Below are 22241 nucleotides of genomic sequence, written 5' to 3' on the forward strand. Positions count from 1 at the left end.
AGGTTGTGGTCTGCGGGTGGGGCTGTAATCGCAGATCTGGGCAGTGATCTTGTGTGATCTCCAGCCGTCATCCCTATTGATCTCGGGGAGTGATCCCGTATGACCTGGGGCAGTGATCCCAATTGGTTTGTCGGGCAGACATCACAATGAACTGCGGCAGCGGTCCCAGCCAACCCCGGGCAGTGATCCCGGATGATCTGGGTTTGGGCGCCTCCTGCTGCTGGGAGGGTGGTGACGTCGCCGCAGTCGAGTCCACGTGACCTGTGTTCGGGCGGCGGCGGCGGAAATGGCGGCCCGTCAGGAGGTGGCGACGCGAGTGGAATAAGAGAGACACAGAGAAGGGGTACGGAAAGGAGTTGGTCGTCGTGTACGTTTTCCGTGAAGCGGAGTGGTGAAAAGTGGGCGAGTAAACCGGAGCCTTTCGAAAACGGTACGAGCCTGATGTCTTTGTTATGTTTGCGGGGCGGGCGCAGTCGGTGAGCGAGCTCCGGCCGCGGGTGGAGTTCCTGGGTCGGTGGGTCCAGTCCCTTCTGCCTATTTCCCCCGGCGATTTTTGAAACGAACAGCCGGCTCGCGCGGCTAACGTTCACTGTGTGTGTTCTGGAACGCGACAGTGGCTCATTGTGACGTGCAGGCGGCCGGAATGGATGACCCGGATCGGCTCGGGGGTCACTGCTTCTTCGGCATCCATACATCCATCTGATCAGCTGACAGCAGGTGCATCCACCGCTTCATCATGTACCTGCCGAGTTATTACATATTTGGAAAATGATTTACTTTACTCCTTTTTATTGCTGTAATTACCTCTTTGGAACAAATGATTATAGGGAAGCGGATTTCTTTTTTAAAGAGTGTCATCAAAATACGTTTTAGTGTAACCTGTTTCCTGAGAACAAAAAAAACCCTCCTCCCTCCAATAAAGGCAAATCTAATTTCATCTGCCTTTGTATCAGGGTGCACTGAATCGATTCGAACGGTTGTCATTCAGCAACTCTGGTAATGCTGTCGATTCTAATTCAGTGGGAGATAACTAGTGTACTATGTCAAATAAATGTTTAGCCTGTGGGCAGAGTCAATTAAGTTATTTGTTAAGGGCCTTTATTTTGGAAGGTTGACATTGGTTGTGTTTTCTGTTCCTTGGTGCTATTATTTTTATATAATAAAATGTGATTGTTAATGTATACAAATCATTTGTACAAGGAGCAATGAAGTATTAATTTATATATGAATATACAAAATGGTAGCAGGAATATGCCACTTTGTTCCTTTATTCTGCCATACAGTCAGGTCGTGGTTCATCTGATTACTTTCCCTAATAATCTTTCCCCCCTTTACTTATGAATAATCTATCCATCCTTGCCTTAAGCGTGCTCAAAGACTCTGCATGTACAGCCTTTTGAGGGAAACCATCCACAGACTCTATATTTAAAAAGCACTCCTCTCTGTCATAAGTGGACACCCCTCGTTTTTAAATAGAGACCCTCTATTTCTGGATTCTCCCTGTAGGAAACATCATTTCCATATAACAGAGGTCTTGACAGGGTGGACATGTTTCAATGAAGCTATTTCTTTCTAGCTCAATCTGTGGCGAGTACGAACCTAGCTATTCCAGTTTTCCTTTGAAAGCAACTTGCTATTCCACATTTTAGTCCAGTAAAGCTCTGAATTGCTTCTAACACACTTACCTCCATTGTTAAATAAAAGACCAATACGCAACTCTGCATGTGGTTTCAGCAATACCCTGGTTAACTGAAGCATGTTCTCCTACTTTTATATTCAGTTCTCCTTGCAGTAAACTGTGCATCTTATTAGCCTTCCTAATTACTTGTATCTTCAATCTAGTGTTTGTGATTTGTGCTAGGACAAGTGATGTCTTCATTCCTAGTTTGTAGAAAACGTAAATGCTTAAATGTTATCGAATTGTTCAATTCTTGCAGTTTTGTGAGTGAAAAGAGAGGAAAGGAATCTAGTAAGAGAAAGATTAATGCTAAATAGTATCAGACTGGAAGTGCCTAGCAAATTCTGCGAACTTTGTCTCATTACTGTAGATGCATCTGTCCCTTTAATGGAATGCTTTAATCAATACACAGGGAAAGCAGGTACCACATTTGGCCAAGTCGTGAAATATGCACAATGTAACGGAAAGCTAACCTTCAAGACAAATTTGTTGATTTATAGTGCCAATGACCTCGGCACTTTGGATGGCTTTGAAACAAGTGACCAAGTGAGGAAGAGATAGTAGGATCTGCAGATGCTGGAGAATCTGAGATAACAAGGTGTAGAGCTGAATGAACACGGCAGGCCAGGCAGCTCCAGAGAAGCAAGAAAGCTGACAATTCGAGGGTCTAGGCCCGAAATGTCAGCTTTCCTGCTCCTTTGATGCTGCTTGGCCTGCTGTGTTCGTCCAGCTCTACACCTTGTTATCTCAGACCAAGTGAAAAAGTTCAGTAACTTCTGTCTTCCCTCTCTGAGACGCATGGCAAAACAAAACCATGAATGTGTCAGACCTCTCAAAGGCAGACCTCTCAAGTATGTTGACTCAAGTCAAGCAATGCAACATCAGTACTTTGAATTTCTCCACAGGCTGGAAGATAGCCACGTACCCGACAGTCTTCTGTACAATCAGATAGCTGGAGCCAGAAGTTGAACATCCCAACCTCTGTTTCACACCTCAGAATCATGACATGAAAGCTCTAAACAATGACTGTTGTGTCTTAAATAATGAGTGAAAGTAAGAGGTGGCGACCCTTTTGGTGTTGATGTCCACAAACCTGATGATCAATGGCTTCTGTAGTTTGGCAACCGATGCTAATTTTGAAAGAGACCCAGAACATAATTTGTTGGCTTCATGTGTTTCTGTCATGGCAGAATCTGCTATTAGCAATTGGCCTTCACAGGCGTCAGCACAAGTGCACCATTGAAGACACCCAGCTAGATGAGTTGTTTGCAGCGTGTCTAACATCCTTTATACATGGAAGGATACCAACCCTTTCGGTATAGTACAAGTTTTTGTAAATTGTGACATGATGTTTAAAGTGAACGTGGATATTTACGAGAAAAACAGAAAATGCTGGAAATACTCACTGGGTGTGACTGTATCAGTGCAGTGTTTTCAGTGTTTTCTATTTTCACTTCCTTTCTAGCACAGTCTCAGTCAGTACATGCCATTTCTTTTGTCATTATTTACAAATACATATGTGGTCTTACACTATAATCTGTTCTCTGTACCAGTTTGCACCCTATGTTTTTTAAATTGGATGAATAGAATTTGCTTCTGAAACCCCTCTACGTCCTATTTCTTCTGAGATCTTGTTTAATGCTATTTCTTGTGATTTTTCACTTGCATCAAAAGTACAGAATCTGTCAGGAGGGCCAATAACAGAAGAGTTAGTGGTGGACAAGCTAATGGAGCTAAGGATTAATACACTCCTGGCCCTGGTGGAATGCATCCGAAGGTACTGAAAGAGATGGCGGGAGAAATAGCAGGTGCACTGGCGGTAATTTTACAAAATTCGCTGGATTCTGGGACAGTCCCAGCATATTGGAAAACAGCAAATGTGACGCCACTGTTTTAAAACTGGAGTTAGACAGAAGGTGGGAAATTATAGACCAGTTAGCTTAACCTCTGCAGTGGGGAAGATGCTTGAGTCTGTTATCAAGGAAGAAATAGCAAGGCATCTCGATGGCATCTGCCCAACAGGGCAATTTCTATATGGGTTCATGAAGGGCAGGTCTCGCTTGACAAATCTTTTAGAATTCTATGAAGACATTATGAGCAAGGTGGACAGTGGGGACCCAGTAGATGTGGTGTACCTAGATTTCTAAAAAACCTTCAAGGCGCCGCACCAGCATCTGCTGCATAAGATAAGGCATGGCATTGGGGGTAAAGTATTACCATGTATAGAGGATTGGTTGACTAACAGGAAGCAAAGGTTGGGGATGAATGAGTGCTATTCTGGCTGGCAATCAGTGACTAGTGGTGTGCCTCAGGGTTTGGTGTTGGAACTGCAGTTATGTACAATTTATATAGATGATTTGCAGTTGGGGACCACATGTAGGATTGTCAGAGTTTTCAGATGACACTAAGAAGAGTGGCAGAGCAAAGTGTGCAGAGGATTGTGAAACTTTGCAGAGGAACATAGATACATTGAGTGAGTGGGTTAAGGTCTGGCAGATGGAATATAATGTAAATAAATGTAAAGTCATACATTTTGATAGGAGAAATCGTAAAATATTACTTGAATGGTTAAAAAGTTACAGCATGCTGCTATGCAGAGGGACCTGGGTGTCATTGTGCATGAATCAGAGAAGGTTGGCCTGCAGGTACAACAAGTAATTAGGAAGGCAAATGGAATTTTGTCCTTCATTGCTAAAGGGATTGAGTTTAAAAGCAGAGAGGTTGTGTTGCAGCTGTACAAGGTGCTTGTGAGGCAACACCCATAGTACTGTGTGCAGCTTTGATCTCCTTTATTTGAGAAAGGATGTACTGGCACTAGAGGGGATGCAGAGGAGGTTCACTAGGCTGATTCCGGAGTTGAGGGGCTTGTCTTATGAGGAGAGATGGTGTAGATTGGGATTATATTTATTGGAATTCAGAAGATTGGTGGGGGTGGAATCTTATAGAAACATATAAAATTATGAAGGGAATAGATCAGATAGAAGTAGAGAGAGGATGTTTCCACTGGCAGGTAAAGCTAGGACGAGAGGGCATAGCCTTAAGATTAGAGGGAGCAGATTTAGGACTGAATTGAGGAGGAACTTCTTCCCCCACAGGGTTGTTAATCTGGAAATCCTTGCCCAGTGTAGTAGTTGATGCTACTTCAGTAAACATTTTTAAAGCTGGGGTAGGTCCTCTTTTGAACAATAAAGGAATTAAGGGATATGCTGAGAACGCGGGTAAGTCTGAGTCCACGAAAAGATCAGCTATGATCTTACTGAATGGTGGAGCAGGCTCGAAGGCCTACTCCTGCTCCTAGTTCTTATGTTCTATTAGGAGGGCAAAAAATGCTGCCTTTGCTAGCACAGCGTATCAGGTCAGATGTCACATGACACTGTTGGGTTCCCTTTTAGGAGATTCCTACACACTTGATACACATACATTATGCCGATGTTTATGAACAGCCACAGTTTATTTAATCAAGAACAAGCTTTTGAAGGATCACTTAATAATCTTCACAGGACTTGTGGAGCCCTGTCAAGCGATGCTCTCTGTAAGGGAACCGTCCTCCCTTTATATAGGTTTTATTTTAAGCACAGTCAGACATGCAGGCAAGATACAATTTTTTTCTCCGTAATAGTTACATGCCTAGCAACAGTGATAGTACGTAACTTAATTATCTAACAGTAAAACAAAGATCAGCTGCCCAAAAACAATGTGTGAGATAGACAGATAATAAAATGTGAGGCTGGATGAACACAGCAGGCCAAGCAGCATCTCAGGAGCACAAAAGCTGACGTTTCGGGCCTAGACCCTTCATCAGAGAGGGACCTGTGAGATAGACAGTTCCTTATCTTTTTAGCCTTAGTTCAACCTTTACAGAGAGCAGAGCATAATTAGATTACTGTATTTTGCCTACGAGACAGGGGCACCCATGAGGCATCTAATTTCTTACAGATGTTACATTTACAGAGAGCAGAACAGATATTAACCCTTTACCATTTCAACACTAGGTTATAGTCTATCAGGTTTAGTTGTAATCACAAACTTTCAAAGTGCTGCTCCTTCATCAGGTGAAGTCCTGATGAAGGAGCAGCACTTTGAAAGTTTGCGATTTCACACAAACCTGTTGCACTGTAACCTGGTGTCATGTGATTTCTGACCTTGTCCACCCTAAGTCAAACACTGGCACCTCCACATTGTGGCTACTGTTATCGGACATAGGCATTAAAGAAATGCTTTTCGCTTTCTGGTATTTATTACTTTGTTTTTCTGTAGCGCCCTGGGACATTTCACTACACCCGTGGCCCAGTTTTAAATGAGTTACCCTGTATCTTCTAAAAAGTTAATGTATTTTTAAAGTTGACCTGTAAATAATTTATAACTAATACTATCTTGTGAATAAATAATGCATTTCTAATGAATTGAGTCACTTAATTGTTTTAGTATACAGTTAAGCCAGGCTTGATGAGCTGCTCCTGATTGTGTAGCAATTGCTGGAGTCAGTCAAGTATTTATCTGGTTTATAGCCTTTAACTGTGTCTGATTGCTGCAAAGCAACTTTGCAAGAGGTACCAAAATCACTGGCAGTTTATTTTAATTTAATTTTTGAATGTAGCCATCACTAGTCACATGAACATTTATTGTTAAACCATAGTTAACCTGTAAAAATGGGAGTAGGCTGCCACATGAATAGCTGATGTTTGAATAAAACTGTGGCTTGCTAGGCCACTGATTTTGATTTGTTGCTATCGCGAACTGAGATACAGTGAAAAGTATTGTTTTGTGAGCTAACCGGATAAATCGTGTCTTTTATAAGTGCATCAAAAATTAATATGCGGCTGTTTCCCTTGGGAAGGGAGTTGCCGATATGTTAGACTGTGTGAAAAGGCTTTTTTTTAGAAAAGTTAGGACAGTGATTTAGAGCCTTCGGTTCTTTGTGGCTGAGTTACCAACTATGGTAACAGGAGAGTTAATATTTCGACTTTAATTGCAACAGCTTTAGTGTAGCTTTGCTGGTGCAGTTTTTTAAAAAATGGAAAACTTTCATTAACAGTTGAATGTTGATGTTGAAGGTTCAAATCAGTTGTCTTTCAGCTGATATATATTTCTTGTTTTTTGTTTGCCAATTTACAAAACATGGAGATGAGATACAATGTTACATTAATTTGGAATTTCAGACAAATATAACGACGGTCGAAGACTGATTTTCATTCGGAATATTTTGAACTATGAAACAATGCCTGAACAAGATAGATCTCCACTTTTTTGAAGTTTTCTTTCTAATATGTATTGCTCCAGTAATTAAGATTGCATTAATGATATTACCAAAGAAAATTATAAAATTTAGCTTTCTCGATCCTACGCTTCGGAATTTTGCCTCTGGACCTGCCCATCTCTTCTCTCTCTTAAGGGGGAGGTTTTCTGTGGGGCTTTATTTTTGGATATGTCCTAACATTATCTAGCTTCAGTATCAGTTACTATTTTGATTTACTCCTGTGAAATTGTTTTATCTACCTTTTTAAATGTGCTTTAAGCATTGCATGTTACACTTATACTTTACCCTGGTTTTGATCAAGGCATGCTTAAGAGAATGTGTTACTTTTTCAATTATTGCCGCTGTTGTTTACCTCCTAAATTTAGGTATAGAAAATATTTGATCTTTGAAAGTGTTAATATATGTCTTGCTGTTGTATAGGCCATGTAATTGTAATTTTCTTTTTGTCCCAATCTGCTGTTCTATATTTACTCATCAGGGCAAAGTGAATTTTTCTCTATGCAGTAGAACTGTATCTAGCAGTAAAACCAACTGCATTTATGCTGCACAGTTAAGGAATGCTTGCCTTGTTCTTGTACAACTTCGAGACTGATTTTAGTTGAAAGGAAAACTGAGAAAATAGTCTGATCTTTCCATTTGTAAGGAAACTAAAGCTGAAACGGAGATTGGAAACAAACACATTTCTGGGGCAACTGGAACTGCTTGAAAGCATATAAAAGGATGCAGAACTCCAGATAATTAACCCCATAGTATTATACAGGCTGAAGAAGTAGGAAGCTGGATTGAAAAGCTGAGCATAGACAGAGAGTGAATTTCTGAGGCTGTTCCTGTTACATAGCTGTAACATTAGTGGATATGCACCATGCTGACCATGATACAGAGATGAAGAAGTTCTTCTGATGTCTGTTTTTTTTTGATGAAAGCCAAGTCTATGGAACATAGACTGGTAGTGTACTGCTTTCTGCTGGGGATTGTGCTAAATCGTAGAAGAGGAGCTGAAATTCATTATAGAGCCATATTTAGTGAAAACAGACCCCTCAGTTCAACTTAACAAAGTGTGGACCTGGATGAATCCAGCAAGCCAAGCAGCATCTCTGGAGCACAAAAGCTGACGTTTTGGACCTAGGCCCGAAACATCAGCTTTTGTGCTCCTGAGATGCTGCTTGGCCTGCTGTGTTCATCCAGGTCCACACTTTGTTATCTTGGATTCTCCAACATCTGCAGTTCCCATTATCACACTCAGTTCAACTTGTCTGCGCCGACCAGACATCACAATCTGACCTGGCCACATTTGCCAGAGTTGGCCCCAATCCCTGTAAACCCTTCCTATTCGTATACCTAGCCAGCTGCCTTTTTAAATATTGTAATTTGTACTCACCTTCTCTACTTCCTGTGGCAGCTTGTTTCATACATGCGCTACTCTCTGAGTGAAGAAGTTACTCTTCTTGGGTCTTTTTTTTTCAAATCTATCCTCTCTCACCTTAAACCTATGCTGTCTAGTTTTGGTCTCCTTCCTCATCCTTGCCACTCCAGGGAGAAAAACCATAACCATGCCCCTCATGATTTTATAAACCTCCTGTAAGGTTACCCCTTGGCACTCTGATACTCCAAGGCAAAAAGCCCCAGCCTAAGCAGACGCTCCCTGTAGCTCAAACCCTGCAGTCCTGGTCACATTCTTATAAATCTTTTCTGTACCCCTTCCAGTTTAACAAAATCCTTATGACAAAGGGCCACCGGATCCGAAATGTTAACTGTTTTTTTTCTTCACATGCTGCCAGGCCTGCTGACCTTTTCCAGCAACTTTGTTTTTGTTAACAAAACCCTTTCTATAGCAGGGCCACTAGAAACCTATGCAGTATTCTAAAAGTGGCCGTACCAAATACCTATACCCCTGCAACGTGAATTCCCAAATCCTATATTCATTGCACTGACCAATGGAGGCAAGCATGCCAGATACGTTCTTCACCACTGTTTCTATCCACAAATCCACTTTCAAGGAATTATGCACCTATACCCACTAGTCTCTTTGTTCAGTAATATTCCCCAGGGCCCTACCATTAACTGCACAACTCCTGCCCTGGTTTGCCTTTTCCAGTTTGTTTCTGTTTACCCACATTACTTTGCTCTGGGTAGTGTGGACATTTTCTCCCTTTCACACCTTCATTAACACCCATTTGACATCAGTTGTTCGTTCACCACCGTTAGCAAACTCTGCCTTTTTGGGCCTGGACACCCTCACCAACTGATTGTCTTATCTTACTCGCCCACTGTCTATGACATAAAAACAATCATCTTTTTTCTAGCCCCTTTCATTTTGGGAAAAGAGTTAGATCAGACTATAGAGATTTAACTGTTTTCTTTCCGTGCAAGTTTCCTAGTCTGCTAACTTCATCCAACCTACTGTTTGGACTACATTTACCCATTATTTGGAAGGCACAGTGATGAAAGACTTATACATCAATTTCAGTCTAGTTTGTAAAATCTGCATTACTTGTATTTGTCATTTAATGTGTAATTAGAAGTTTATAATTGACCAAAATTTGCCTTTTCAGTTCAAGTTTGATATGTTGATTGAATTTTAGGATGTTGATAGTTATGCAAGATAGCATTTGGTATTTGATTTGATAGACTCATGCATCGTATAAAACAACACCATTTTTACTGTGAAATGTAGCCGCTTCATTTGTTTAAACCAACTCCCCAGATGAGGCGTTCCACTCCCCGACATCCCAGGTGTCCTTGTTATTCAAGGACCATAATTCTCTTCTCTTCTTCTCTTCCTCCCCCCCCCCCCCCCCAACGCCTGTGGCCAAAAATGCCCTCGACTACATCTCTCATGGCTTCTGCACCTCAGCCCTCCCACCACCTCCATGCAAAAAAACAAAGTCGAACTCCCCTTGTCCTGCCATTAACCTCCAGATTCAATGCATCATTTTCCACCACCTGCAATCTGCCTCCACTACCGAGGATATATTTACCTCCTCGCCCTTCCCTGCCTGCCGAGGGACCGCTCTCTCCGCGAGTCCCTTGTCTGCTCCACACTCCCCAGTAGTCCCACCACTCCAGCACCTTTCCCTGCAACAGCAGAAAGTGCTACACCTACCCATGCGCCTCCCCCTCACCTCTATCCCAGGCCCCAAAAAGACCCTCTGCATGAAACAGATGTTCACCTGCATATCCACTAATGTGGTCTACTGTATCCGCTGTTCCCAATGTGGCCGCCTCTACGTCAGGGAGACCAAACAGAGGCTTGGAGTCAGTTTTGTGGAACACCTACGCTCGGTTCGTGACAAACGACAACACCTCCCAGTTGTGAACCACTTCACCTCCCCCTTCCAGTCCCTGGATGACATATCCATCCTGGGCCGCCTCCAGTGTCACAAGGATGCCACCCAGAAACCGGAGGAACAGCACCTCCATATTTTCCCTTGGAAGTCTACAACCCAATGGCCTCAATGTGGACTTTACTAGCTTAAAATCTCCCCACCCCGACCTCATCCCAAGACCAGCCTCTCTGTCTTCTCTCTCCCACCTATCCACTCCTCCCACGTCACAGACCAATTCCCATTCCCACTCCCACTTCTACTCACCTTTTACTAGCTTCATCCCCACCTTCTTGACCTGTCTGCCTTCTCTCCCACCTATCCACTCCGCTGTCCACCTTCTATCACTGACCATTCTCTTCCCCCCCCTCCCCAAGTATTTCAGAGCGCACCCCCCTCTCCCCTATTTCTGAAAAAGGCTCCCAACAGGAAAGCTGATGATTTGGGCTCCTCTCATGCTGCTGGGCCTGGCCTGCTGTGTTCCTCCAGCTCCACACCTTGTTATCTTAGACTCCATCATCGCAGTTCCTACTATCTGAGTGGAACAAACTGAATATTTGTCCTCTAGAAAGTGAGCCTAGAGAATTGATGATGGAAAAATAAGGAAATGTGGCAGATGAAAAAGTATTTTGCATCCATCTTCACTAAAAAATGTATATACAAGTCCGTTAGGAAACGGGAGGAGAGACTCTTTGTAATCACAGACAAATGATATTGAGTAATTTGTTTGAACTGTGGGGCTGAAGTATGAATTCCTGATCAACTTCATCTTAGGGTTTTAAAAGAATTAGTTTGTGAAATAATTGATGCACTCGTTTTTAATTTTCCAAAACTCATTCGATTCAGTGCCAATCTGATTAAATCAATTTGACATTAAAATAGCAAGCCTGATTCCTGTATTCTTTAAAAAATAGAGACAGAAAGTTGGAAATCTGTGTCTGTTAAGGGAACAATATTAGAAGCTATTGTTAAAGAAGTTAGAGCAGGGCATTGGATAAGTTTACATTAATCAGGCGGAGTCAACATGGTTTTTGGAAGAGAAATCATGTTTAACCAGCAATTTGGATCTCCTCGAGGAAATATGTGCAGTAGATGGAGGGGAACCAGTCAATGCAGTGTGCTTGGATTTTAATAAAATACTTTATCAAATGTTATTACGGAAAACAAAAGATCAGAAGGATATATTGGTGTTGGGTGGAGCTCAATGTAGGTTTACAAAAATGATACCTGAACTTCAGAGTTTATAGAGATATAGAGATAGAGTCATAGAGATGTAACGCAGGGAAACAGACCTTGCAGTCCAACATGGATTTTACAACTTAGACCTAACCTTCTACAGAATTTGGAAGGTTAAAGACTTTCCTGATATCTTGAAGATCAGTTAAAGACAGGGTAGCCTTTTGAGCATTGGCCAGCTGAGAGCTGGAGAAGAGAAATTGTTAAGAGACATGCTCTCTTGGACACGTGGTTAAATCAAGGTTGGTTCTTCAGGAGCAGAGCTTCCAATGCTGATAGACACTTCTTCATGGGGGAAGCTTGTGTTCCAGTGGTCTTCCCATTTGGTTGAAGCTCTCAAGTATCCACCTGTGTTATAAGTAGATGGTCCAGGTTTTGCTCAGGAGAGGAGAGTGTTTGCCACGACAGCCTTATAGACCAGGACCTTTTGACTTCCAAGGATTGCTGTTGTCAAAGACACATTTACTGTGCCTGAAGAAGACATTGCTGGCTTTTGTTGACATAGTGCTAGATGACTTCAGGGGTAGTTGCTTTGAGAGAGGCATAAACCAAGATATAGAAAGTGCTGTGTATACTTCAGGGCCAGCCTTTTTACAGAAATGGAATAGGGAATAGCTCACTGGTCTGGGAAAAGTTCTTGGAGGAATTTTATTGTGGTAGTGTTTAAGGACGCCAGGCATCACTTGAGGCATCAAAGGTCAAGCTTCCTTCTTCACAGGCCTTCCGTGGAGTGAGCTGTCATACAGCAGCCATCTATGAACTGAAAGTTATGCATGTTCATAGTGGTGATTTTTTTTTTGTTTTTGCCTGGAAGCAACCGAGGTTAAACACTTTCACATTCAGAGAATACTGGATGCTGACTCTGAAAAGTAGATCGTTTCAGATGAAGTGGATGATATGCTTGGGTAGCTGAAGAGCAAGCTTAACTATACAGGACCTGGACTCTACATCTGGAGTACTCTGTACAGTATTGTACAATATCATTTTATTTAAGGATGTAAAAGTGTTCAGAGAAGATTTGCTGCACTAATACCTGGAATTGCTAGGTTGTATTATCTCATAATACTGGACGTAGTAAACCCTGTGTTCATTTGAGGGTTAGAAGAATAAGAAATTACTTAATTGCAACATATTAAAAACTTGAAGGCTCTGACCTGTTAGACATGGAGAGAATATTTCTTCTTGGTGAGAATCTAAAACTATGGGTTACTGTTTAAAAATATGATCATCCACTTAAAACAGATGAAACAATTTTTTTTGAGGTTTGCGACTCTTTGAAACTCTGCGTACTTTGCCTTTTCAGGTCGAGAATCTGTAAATATTTTTAACGTAGATGTGGATATGTTATTGGGGAGCAAGGGGTGGAGGGTTATCAGGTTTGATGAATTTGAGATTACAGTTAGATTGGCCCAGACATTATAAAATTGTGGAGCAGGTTCAAAAGGCCAAATGGCGTACTCTGCTCCATATTCTCTATATTTTTGTATGTTCACTCTTAGTAAAGAATTTTGCATTGTTTTGGAGTAAAGTTACTGAATTGACCTCCTAACAAATATATCCATGGAATTAAATGCTATTGTTTATCATCACTTGAACAAATTATGAAAACTAGTGATCACTTATTTCTATTTTCTCCTAACTAATTTATTGTTTATTAATGTTCTCCTGTGTCATTTGTACTTAAATCAAGTAGCACATAGTCATATCCATTGGTTTAAATGTAATTGGCACACCCAGTGAGCTCTTGCTTCCATTGAACATCCAGTTCTGCTTCTGACTGTTGACAATTCGTCCATGTTAAGCAGGTACCATGTGGAGGTGGAAAAATTGTCAACCAAGAAAAGTATATCACAGTGACACTTAAAGATGGATTTTTGAGTTATTGCCCTGAAGATCTAGTGTGAATGTTCAGCTGTGCCTTGTATCATTCTACTCCTTTTTACCCTTTGAGAGGAAGTGGGCAGTACCAAACTGATACTGGACCAAGGGCAACAGTTAAATTTTCAAAATAGTTGCCACATGGTACAGACCTGGAGTTTAGTTGTGAAAAGGACGTAGGTATGCTTTCCATCCTGAATCTTTAGGGCACATAAAAATGCCAAATTTTGTTTGGAGCAACAAATTGTACAGCATGAGGAACGTTATCTCTGGTCAAGTTGTTGGCATGATGAATGCATCTAGGCAGTGTTGCCCTCAAACTTTTATTTAAAACAAAATTGTGTGGATTTTTTCACCTTTTTTTTTCAGAAGGCCATGTCTCTGGATATGAACATATATTTCTAGCAAGTATGAGGTAGCTAAGTTGTAAGCCAGACTGAATCGTAAAATTGCTTGTTGGTAGGAGTTTGGGACATAGTTGGGATTATTCACCGGGTGTTGTCTGATTGCACAATGATCTCTAATGTTAGAAATTGTTCAACAAGTTTTTCAAGCATTGTTGATTTGTACAGTCATGTAATTATGACAAAGCTATATTTGAAAAGTGGCTGTGATGACTCAATTTGGGAAGTCTGGAAAATATAGTGAGTGTATCATTACAGATTTAGGCAGTAGGTTTTAGAAAAGTTGCAGTGGAATTATTTTGATTTGGAGGTTGATAGGAAACTTATAGGAAACTTATACTGCTTTATGTGTACACTTACATCAGAATTTTTGAACCAGTTCAAAAGCAGTATTCAGGAATGTGAGAGGTGACCACATTTTGACAAAATTAGTAGAATTACATTTGGATTTTCAACTCTACTTATCAATTAATTGATTCAGTAAGAATTTGAATAACTTTTTTGTGTTTTAAAAGTCTGTTGAAAAAGCTTGCTGTCGTGCAATTTATTTTAACTGTACCCTTAAGTTAGGGCTACAAAGTAATTGAAACAACCAAGTTGGTGTCCCAGTTCTGAAGAAGGGTCTCGACCCGAAACTTCAGCTTTCCTGCTCGACTGATGCGGTTTGGCCTGCTGTGTTCATCCAGCTCTATACCGTGTTATCCCAATATTGCAAGTTGGAAAAGTATGCGTTGTTTAATTCAAAAGAATTGAAGCATTTACTTACAATTTAGCAGAACCAGGAGATTTCCTGCACAGTGCTGAGCAAATCTGTGATTTTATATAATAGAAATGATGTTATATGTGGAAAGACTTGAATCACTCTTGACTAAGGCCTAATTAGGTGAGTTGGCAACACGGAAGCAAATAACGTGGGGAACCCTTTGGTTATAGTAAAAACATTCTGCCTTGCTTTTCTTAAATGACACTGAACCTTAAATTCGGGCCGTACTCATCCACAGAGCAAAGGAAATCAATATGCATGTTGATTCAGCAATTGGGAAAAGAAATAGCATGTTGGCTTTTTATTACAAAGAGATTACAGTATATGAATGAGGCAGTCTTGCTACACTTATACAGGGCTTTGGTGAAACTGCATCTGGAGTACTGCAATATTGGTCTCTGTATTTAAGGAAGTATATACTTAGTTTGCAGACAATACAGCAGACAATAACTGGAAAGGACAGTCATCCAATCAGAGGGACGGATGAGAAGATGCTGAATTAATTGGGTCTGTAGTGTCTGGAGTTCAGAAGAATGAGCGGTGATTTCATTGAAAGAGCTTGACTTCGTCAATACTGAGAGGTTTTATTTTGGCTTGGAAATTTAGAACAAGGGTGAACAGTTTCATTATAAAAGACAATCATTTAGGACTAAAGGTGAGAAACTTCTTCACTCAAGTTTACATTCTTCTGATCTCTTCACCCCAGAGGGTTTTGGATGCACCGTAATTGAATATGTTTAAAGTTGGGATAGACAGGTTTCTTTTGGCCTCCTCCAGGAAATGAGTATTAAAGTGGAGTTGAGGCCCAAGATCAGCCAGGATCATTTTGAATGATGGAACAGCCTTGAAAGGGACCTGTGATTTCTTTTTTACTTCTTGCGCCTAATTCTTATGGTCTTGCCTGCTGTAAATGAGTGACTATTCATTTTCTGTACAAAGTCATTGATGCATAATTTGGTTGAAGATTTTGTTTCAGTTGTTGGCACTAATTTAGAGCATTGTCTGTCTGTTTTTGACTTGACTTTGAAATAAAAATTGGTGCAGCTCACAAATAATCATAGTGAGCAGAAATCAACCCGAAAGAAGTGTGTGCAGGTACGCTTGCACCTGTTCGTATGTGGACTACCTTTACTGTAATTTCAGTGATTCACCAAATTTTAAAAAAATGAATTAAGTCCTAGAATTTAAAAAAAGTTTAAAGGTAGCTTTTTTTTCTTCCTTGATGCAATCTATACTTGCTTGATCACCTGTCCTCCACTGACTTGACAGAAGCCTTATCATTAATGTCTGTATTTTAAATGTTCGCGTGATATTGCTGATTTGCAATTTCATACATATCATAATTCTGAGGCATGAATATAACAGTAGTTTGAAACAGAATTGAGTTGAGTTTTCTTCATTAATACATTAAAAGCATTCAGGTTTTTTTTTAGAGTTTTACTTTGTGTGGCTGATGATTTAGTTTATTGATCTCACTTTTTAAAAAAAAAATCCAGCTTATAACTGTTATGTTTTACATTAGAATATTGTGACATTTTGTTCTTGTTTGATTTCTATCTTGTATGCCTACATTAGACTTTCAACAGTGATGACACCTCCTTTGATCCTTGTCCTATATATGTTCAGATTTCATCACTAACTGGGTTCTGGTGAAACAAAGTGGTTACTAAAATCAACAACATGATCTTCAGGATTGTACAAGCATGTTGTAAGATGTCATTTTAACTTTAAGCAAATTTTTACAAAGATGTAATGTGTTTTGGCAACATCATCTGGTTGATTTACTTTTCTGCATTCAGTCCTATTTGTGCAATGTTTTCAGGATTTCAGAAATTTATGCTGGCAGATGTGATTGTAGATTGTAAACAACTTCTAATGTTAACAGAACATTAGGAATTCATTAGTGAGTATTTAATGGGTAGAATTTTGCTTTACCATTTTATGTAAGTACAGTTTGTTAGTGGGATGAATTTGAGCAAAGAAGTCATTGACTGCAGTTGTAACTGTTTTCAAAATAAGCAAAGTAAGAAGAGACGAAACAATTGAACAAGACATGACATTTATCTTTGCTCATGCATTATCTATTCCGGTTTGAAATCTTGTCACAGCTGCTGTATGGTATTGATTGCCACTGTTTAGTTTATTAATATTTCAATCTCTGTTTTGTTTTCAGTGAATTTTAAGAAGGCTCTTAGGATATAGCAACCGGTAATTTTTCTATATTATTGAATGATTCAATCTGAGTTTTGTTTGAGAAGCAAAATAATTTAAAATGCATGTCTCCAAATTTTTTAATCAGCCTCTAGGGAACTTTGACCTGAGCAATTTATGATCTGCTACTTGTTTTTTTTTTTCAACGTACATTCAAATGTCTTTTGTGAGACCAGGATTGTCACAAACTGCTTTCACAGTCAATAACTGCGACATTTTAAATTTATTCATTTTGTGGGATGCAGGCGTTGTTGGCTGGCCAGCATTTATTGCCCATACCTGGTTTCTGTTGAGTAGGTTGTGGTGAACTGCCTTCTTTAACTACTGCAGTCTATCTGCTGTGGGTTGACCAGAATGCCATCAGGGAGGGAATTCCAGGATTTTGACCCACCGACATGATGTATTTCTGAGTGAGGGTGGTGACTGGCTTGGAGAGGAACTTGAAGGTGGTGGTGTTTGCATGTATGTGCTGTCCTTGTCCTTCTAGATAGAAGTGGTTGTGTACTTCGGAACATGCTGCCTAAGGATCTTGGGTGAATTTCTGCAGAGCATCTTGTAGGCAATGGCGGTGGTGTGTACCAAGCATTGGTGGTGGGGGGTGCAGGGCGGTGGTGTGGTGGATGCTTGTGGATCTAGTGCCAAACAAATAGGCGGCTTTGTCCTGGATGGAGTCCACCTTCCTGAGTGTTTATTGGGGCTGCATTCGTCCAAGCATGTGGTGAGTATTCCATAACACTCTTGACTTGTGCCTTTGTAGATGGTAGACAGGCACTGGGGAGCCAGGAGGCGAGTTACTTGCTGCAGTATTCCTAGCCTCTGACCTGCTCTTGGAGCCACTGCATTTGCGTAGTGATTCTAGTTGAGTTTCTGGTCTTTGTTAACTCCCCAGGATATTGATAGTGGGGGATTCTGTGGTAATGCCATTGAATGTCAAGGGGCACTGGTTAGAATGTCTCTTATTGGTGTTGATTGTTACCTGGCATTTGTGTGGCGTGAATATTACTTGCCACTTGTCAGCCCAATCCTGGATAATGTCCAGAACTTGTTGCACTAGGACATGGTCTGTTTGAGTATCTGAGGAGTCATGAATGGTGCTGCTAATTGTGCATTCATCAGCAAACACCCCCAATTCCGACCCTTTTTTTGATAGGGGAAAGGCCATTGAAGTTGCTGAAGATGTTTGGGGCGAGGGCACAGTCCTGAGGAATGCCTGCAGAGATGTCCTGGAGCTGAGGCGACCTGACCTCTGACAACTGCGACCATCTTCCTGTGTGTTGGGTACCATGGGAGAGTCGTTTGCCCCCACCCACCCAAAATGCCCATTGATTCCAGTTTTTCTAGTGCTGCTTGATGTTAAGGCTGTTAGACTCGCCTCAGTTCCATTAACAGCCCCCGGGCTCAGGGAAAAGCCGATTGTAGGAATAAAGGAAAATCTGGAAGGTTCAGCTGGGTTGAGACTCTGTCTCTGTCTGTCTGTCTGTCCCCTCCTTCAAGTGCCTGGGCCTAGCTGTGGAACTGGAGCTGGAGCCTCAGCCTAGCCTGTGCGTCCATGCCAGGAGAATCAGCCTGGAATGTGGCCCTCACTCACCAGGAGACCCAGAGTGAGAGTACAGCTGTGTCTGGCTCATCGTGGCATTGCTGCAGCGGGAAGCTGCCTCTCTTTCTTATCACTTTTTTTTAGGTTTAAAAGAAAGGGAAGCTGATGGGAGTGGGAGTGGGAGTGGGCAGGCCCTGGGCTCTGCCCCCCCCCCCCCCCCCCCCCTGCTCTGTTCTGCTGCCATCTTGATATTTCAACATTAATAAAAGGATTCTACTTCAATAATCATGACAAACGAGGTGATTGCTTAGTGGTGTTATTGCTACACTATTAATATAGAAATCTATGTAATGTTCTGGGGACCTGGTTTCAAACCCTACCGTGGCAGATGGTGGAGTTTGAATTCAGTTAAAACAGCTGGAATTAAGAGTCTGATGATGACCATGAAACCGTGGAATTTTCCAAAATGACCCTTTTTAGGGAAGGAAACTCCCATCCTCACTTGGTTTGGCTGACATGTCACATCAGCTAGGAGGTTGGCTCTTTACTGCTCTCTGGGCAACTTATAGGAATGAGCTAGCTAGTGAAAACAGAAGTTGCTGGAAAAGCTCAGCGGATCTGGCAGCGTCTCTAAAGAGAAATCAGTTAACATTTTGGGTCCCTTCCTCAGAACTGATGGTAGCTAGGAAAATATTGGTTTATATGTAGAAGGTAGGGTGGGGTGGTGGGGAGGGAGGGAGGGAGGAAAGAGGGTAAGGAATAAATGCTAGGTAGTGATAGAGCCCAAAGAGAGAGAAGAACTGTTGGACACACAAGGTACTTGATAATGATCTTGCTGGGAGGGTGAATAGCTGTTGATGAAGACAGCTAGTGGCTAACAATGGGTAGTGTGTAATGGCAGGCTGTGTGATAACCAAGCCTGGTGTGTGGGGAAGGGTTCTAGGATATAGAGTTTAGGCCCTAAAATTATTGTATTTGACTTCTGGACTCTGATATTCCCAAGTGGAAATTGAGGTGTTCTTCTTCCAGCTTGAGCTGAGCATCTCTGGAACACTACAGCAAGTATGAGACCGATGTTGGCCAGAGAACAGGGTTATGTGTTAGGATCAGGCAACTGGAAGGTCAGCGTCTCTTTTTTTATGGGCACAACGTAGATGTTCTGCGAAGCGGTCACCCAGACTATGCTTTGTACCTCCAGTGTAGAGGAGACCACATTTTGTGAGCAGTGATTGCAGTTGATTAGATTGTGGGAAGTGCACGTAAAGTGCTGCTTCACCTGAAAGGTATGTTTGGTCACTTGGATTCTGGGGAGGGAGGAGGTAAAGGGCAGGTGATACACCTTTTGCCAGTTGCAAGGAAAGGTTGCCATGGGGCTTTTGCTGGGGGTGGGGGCGGCTGTGGTGTTGGGAATGAAGGAAGAGTGGACAGGGTGACCTAGAAGGAACAGTCCTTGCAGAAGGTGGACCAGGGAGGGGAAGGGAACATGTGTCTGGTGATGACATCTCGCTGGAGGTGGCATAGATGGCAGCTGATGACCTTCTGGATGTGGATGGTGGTGGGATGGCAGGTAGGAACAAGGGGAACCCTATCACTGTTGCAGGAGGGAAGAGAGGTGTGCGAGAAATGGGTTGGGCCCTGTCAGTAATGCTGCTGGGGAATCCTCGGTTGAGGAAGAAGGTAGACATCTCAGAGGCTGTATTTTCGAAGTTGGCCTCAACAGAGGAACTGAGAGAATGGATTGGAGTCTTTACAGGAAGCAGGGTGTGAGGATGTATAGTTCAAGTAGTTGTGGAAGTTGGTGGGTTTATAGTGGATTTTCGTGGCTGGAAACAGATGTCAAGGAGGGAAGGGAGGAGTCAGATAGACCAGCTGAAAGTGAAGGCAAGGTGGAAATTGGAAACCCTTTACCTGCGCTGCTCAATGTGGTCCCCTGTACATTGGGGAAACGAAGTGTGGACTGGATGACCACTTTGTAGAACATCTACATTGTTCCTTGTAGAGAAGGCCTTGAGCTTCCAATTGGCAGTCACTTTAACACCCTGACCTGTTCCTTGGCTAACATCTGTGTCTCACACTTGCTGCAGTGTTCCAGCAAAGCTGAGCGCAAGCTGGAAGAACGGCGTTGTACTTTCTGCCTGGGTACCTTGCAGCCCACTGGACTCAATATATTGAGTTCAAGGATGTTTAGGGCCTAAACTCTCCCATGTCCTGGCCCCTACCCCACACACCAGGCTCTGTTATCTCACAGCCTGCAGTTACACACGACCTATTGTCAGCCACTGACAGTGCCCATTAACAGCTAAAAACCAAAAGAACTGCGGATGTTGTAAATAGGAACAAAAACAAAGTTGCTGGAAAAGCTCAGCAGGTCTGGCAACATCTGTGGAGAGAAAAACAGTTAACGTTTCGGGTCCAGTGACCCTTCCTCCAAACTGGCGGAACTGGTAATATTTGTACTGTCGAACTCGATATTGAGTCCTAAGGCTACAGGTCCCCCAAGGAGAAGTCCAGATGCTGTTCTTTCAACTGTCGCTGAGTCCTGCTGAAGCACTGCAGCAGGATGGAGACAAGTTTTTTTTTAATGGTTATTAAAATAGATGCTTGTCAGTTAATATGAATTATTAACTTATTCTACCACCTTCTGGTAACAAAGAGCATCACATGGTTGCAAGCAATAAATCAGCTGCAGCAAGATTCTTAAAATGGGTGTCAATTTTTCTGGTTAAACACCATCGATCATCTGCTCTGATGAGAGAGCAGTCCAATGGCCTTCTGGGAATATGGCAGCTTTACCTTTTATCTTATTTCCCACAAATACTATAAACTTTAGCTTGACATCTGGGTAAAGGAATAGAGTCAGTAATTTGGGGGGGTGGGGGAGTGGAGACGGTGCCCACTTCAAAAAAGAGAAAAACCAAGAAAATCCTAACTGGAAATAAGTGAACGATGATTGAAAAAACCCTGAAATGGATGATGTACATACTGAATATTTAAATAAACAAACAAACAGTCAACAGCTGGCCAGCCTAAAGATCTCAAGGCCTGCAACAAGAAAAATGCAGAAGCAAATTTTTAGCATTTCTTTGGAGTTGGCTCAGCTCCAGTCATTGCAGCCAATTTGGCAGCAGAGAAATGAAAATTTAGTTAAAAATCTTCCCAATTTTGGGGAAATATCTTGGACCATTTAAAACTAGCAGAAACTGACAACATGTCCAAATTAGAACTGTATCCTTATTGCAACATTATTTCCTTAAATCAAGTTTCTGAAATAGTTTTTCTAGGAGACTTCTACAAAAATCAAATCACCGTTGCAGGAAGAAAAACTACATAGAACTGCCCATGTGTGAAAACAGACCTAGGAATATAAACATAATTTACCAAAATTAACTTGGTATAGTCATTCATCTTGAAAGCTGAATCAGAACTTTTTCTTCTCCTGAGCCATAAAGTCAAGTTTATGTATGATGGTTGTAGTGAATGTAAAGAGGTCAGCCAAGTGGATCTTATAAATTAGGATTCCCCTGATTGGACCAGATTAACAGCTCCAATCAAGGAGTCCTGGCTAACAGATTAAAACAGGACTACTTAGAGCCGGCTCTGAAGGAGCTGGATCAGTGCGAATAAGGGTGACTTGGTTATGGGATACCTGCCTCTGTAGAGTTATGTCAATGGTCTCTTGTAATTCTAGAATAAAGTCACAAAGCAAACCAATTTTCAATCACATCTCTCATTTAAAAATTTCTTCCATATTAAATATTACTAATACTAAATGGAAACAATGCAGGTGCCTGTTCTCTGGACTAGAATTCATTATACAGAACTTTCTCAAACATTTGATTGTGTGAATTAATTCTCAGATTTTTTTCTACGTAACCAAAAAGAGCCCAAGCTTATAAATCAAGTGCACTTTTTAATTGACTGTTTCTAGTGATTTCAATATTAGCACATCTAACA

The 22241-nt window shown here is 41.6% G+C and overlaps 1 protein-coding gene across 4 annotated transcripts in view; it reads left to right on the forward strand.

Moving 5' to 3' along the window:
• The first annotated feature begins 242 nt into the window (after positions 1–242).
• kidins220b (kinase D-interacting substrate 220b) overlaps positions 243–22241 on the forward strand; it is a 136225-nt gene continuing 114226 nt past the window's right edge. For all 4 annotated transcript variants that reach the window (XM_059645604.1, XM_048531791.2, XM_048531792.2 and 1 more), the window contains exon 1: positions 243–430. The gene's annotated coding sequence lies outside the window, so the exon portion shown is untranslated. The remainder of the gene's footprint in view (positions 431–22241) is intronic.

The sequence above is a fragment of the Stegostoma tigrinum genome, chromosome 4 (genome assembly GCF_030684315.1).
Source record: "Stegostoma tigrinum isolate sSteTig4 chromosome 4, sSteTig4.hap1, whole genome shotgun sequence".
Lineage (NCBI taxonomy): Eukaryota > Metazoa > Chordata > Chondrichthyes > Orectolobiformes > Stegostomatidae > Stegostoma > Stegostoma tigrinum.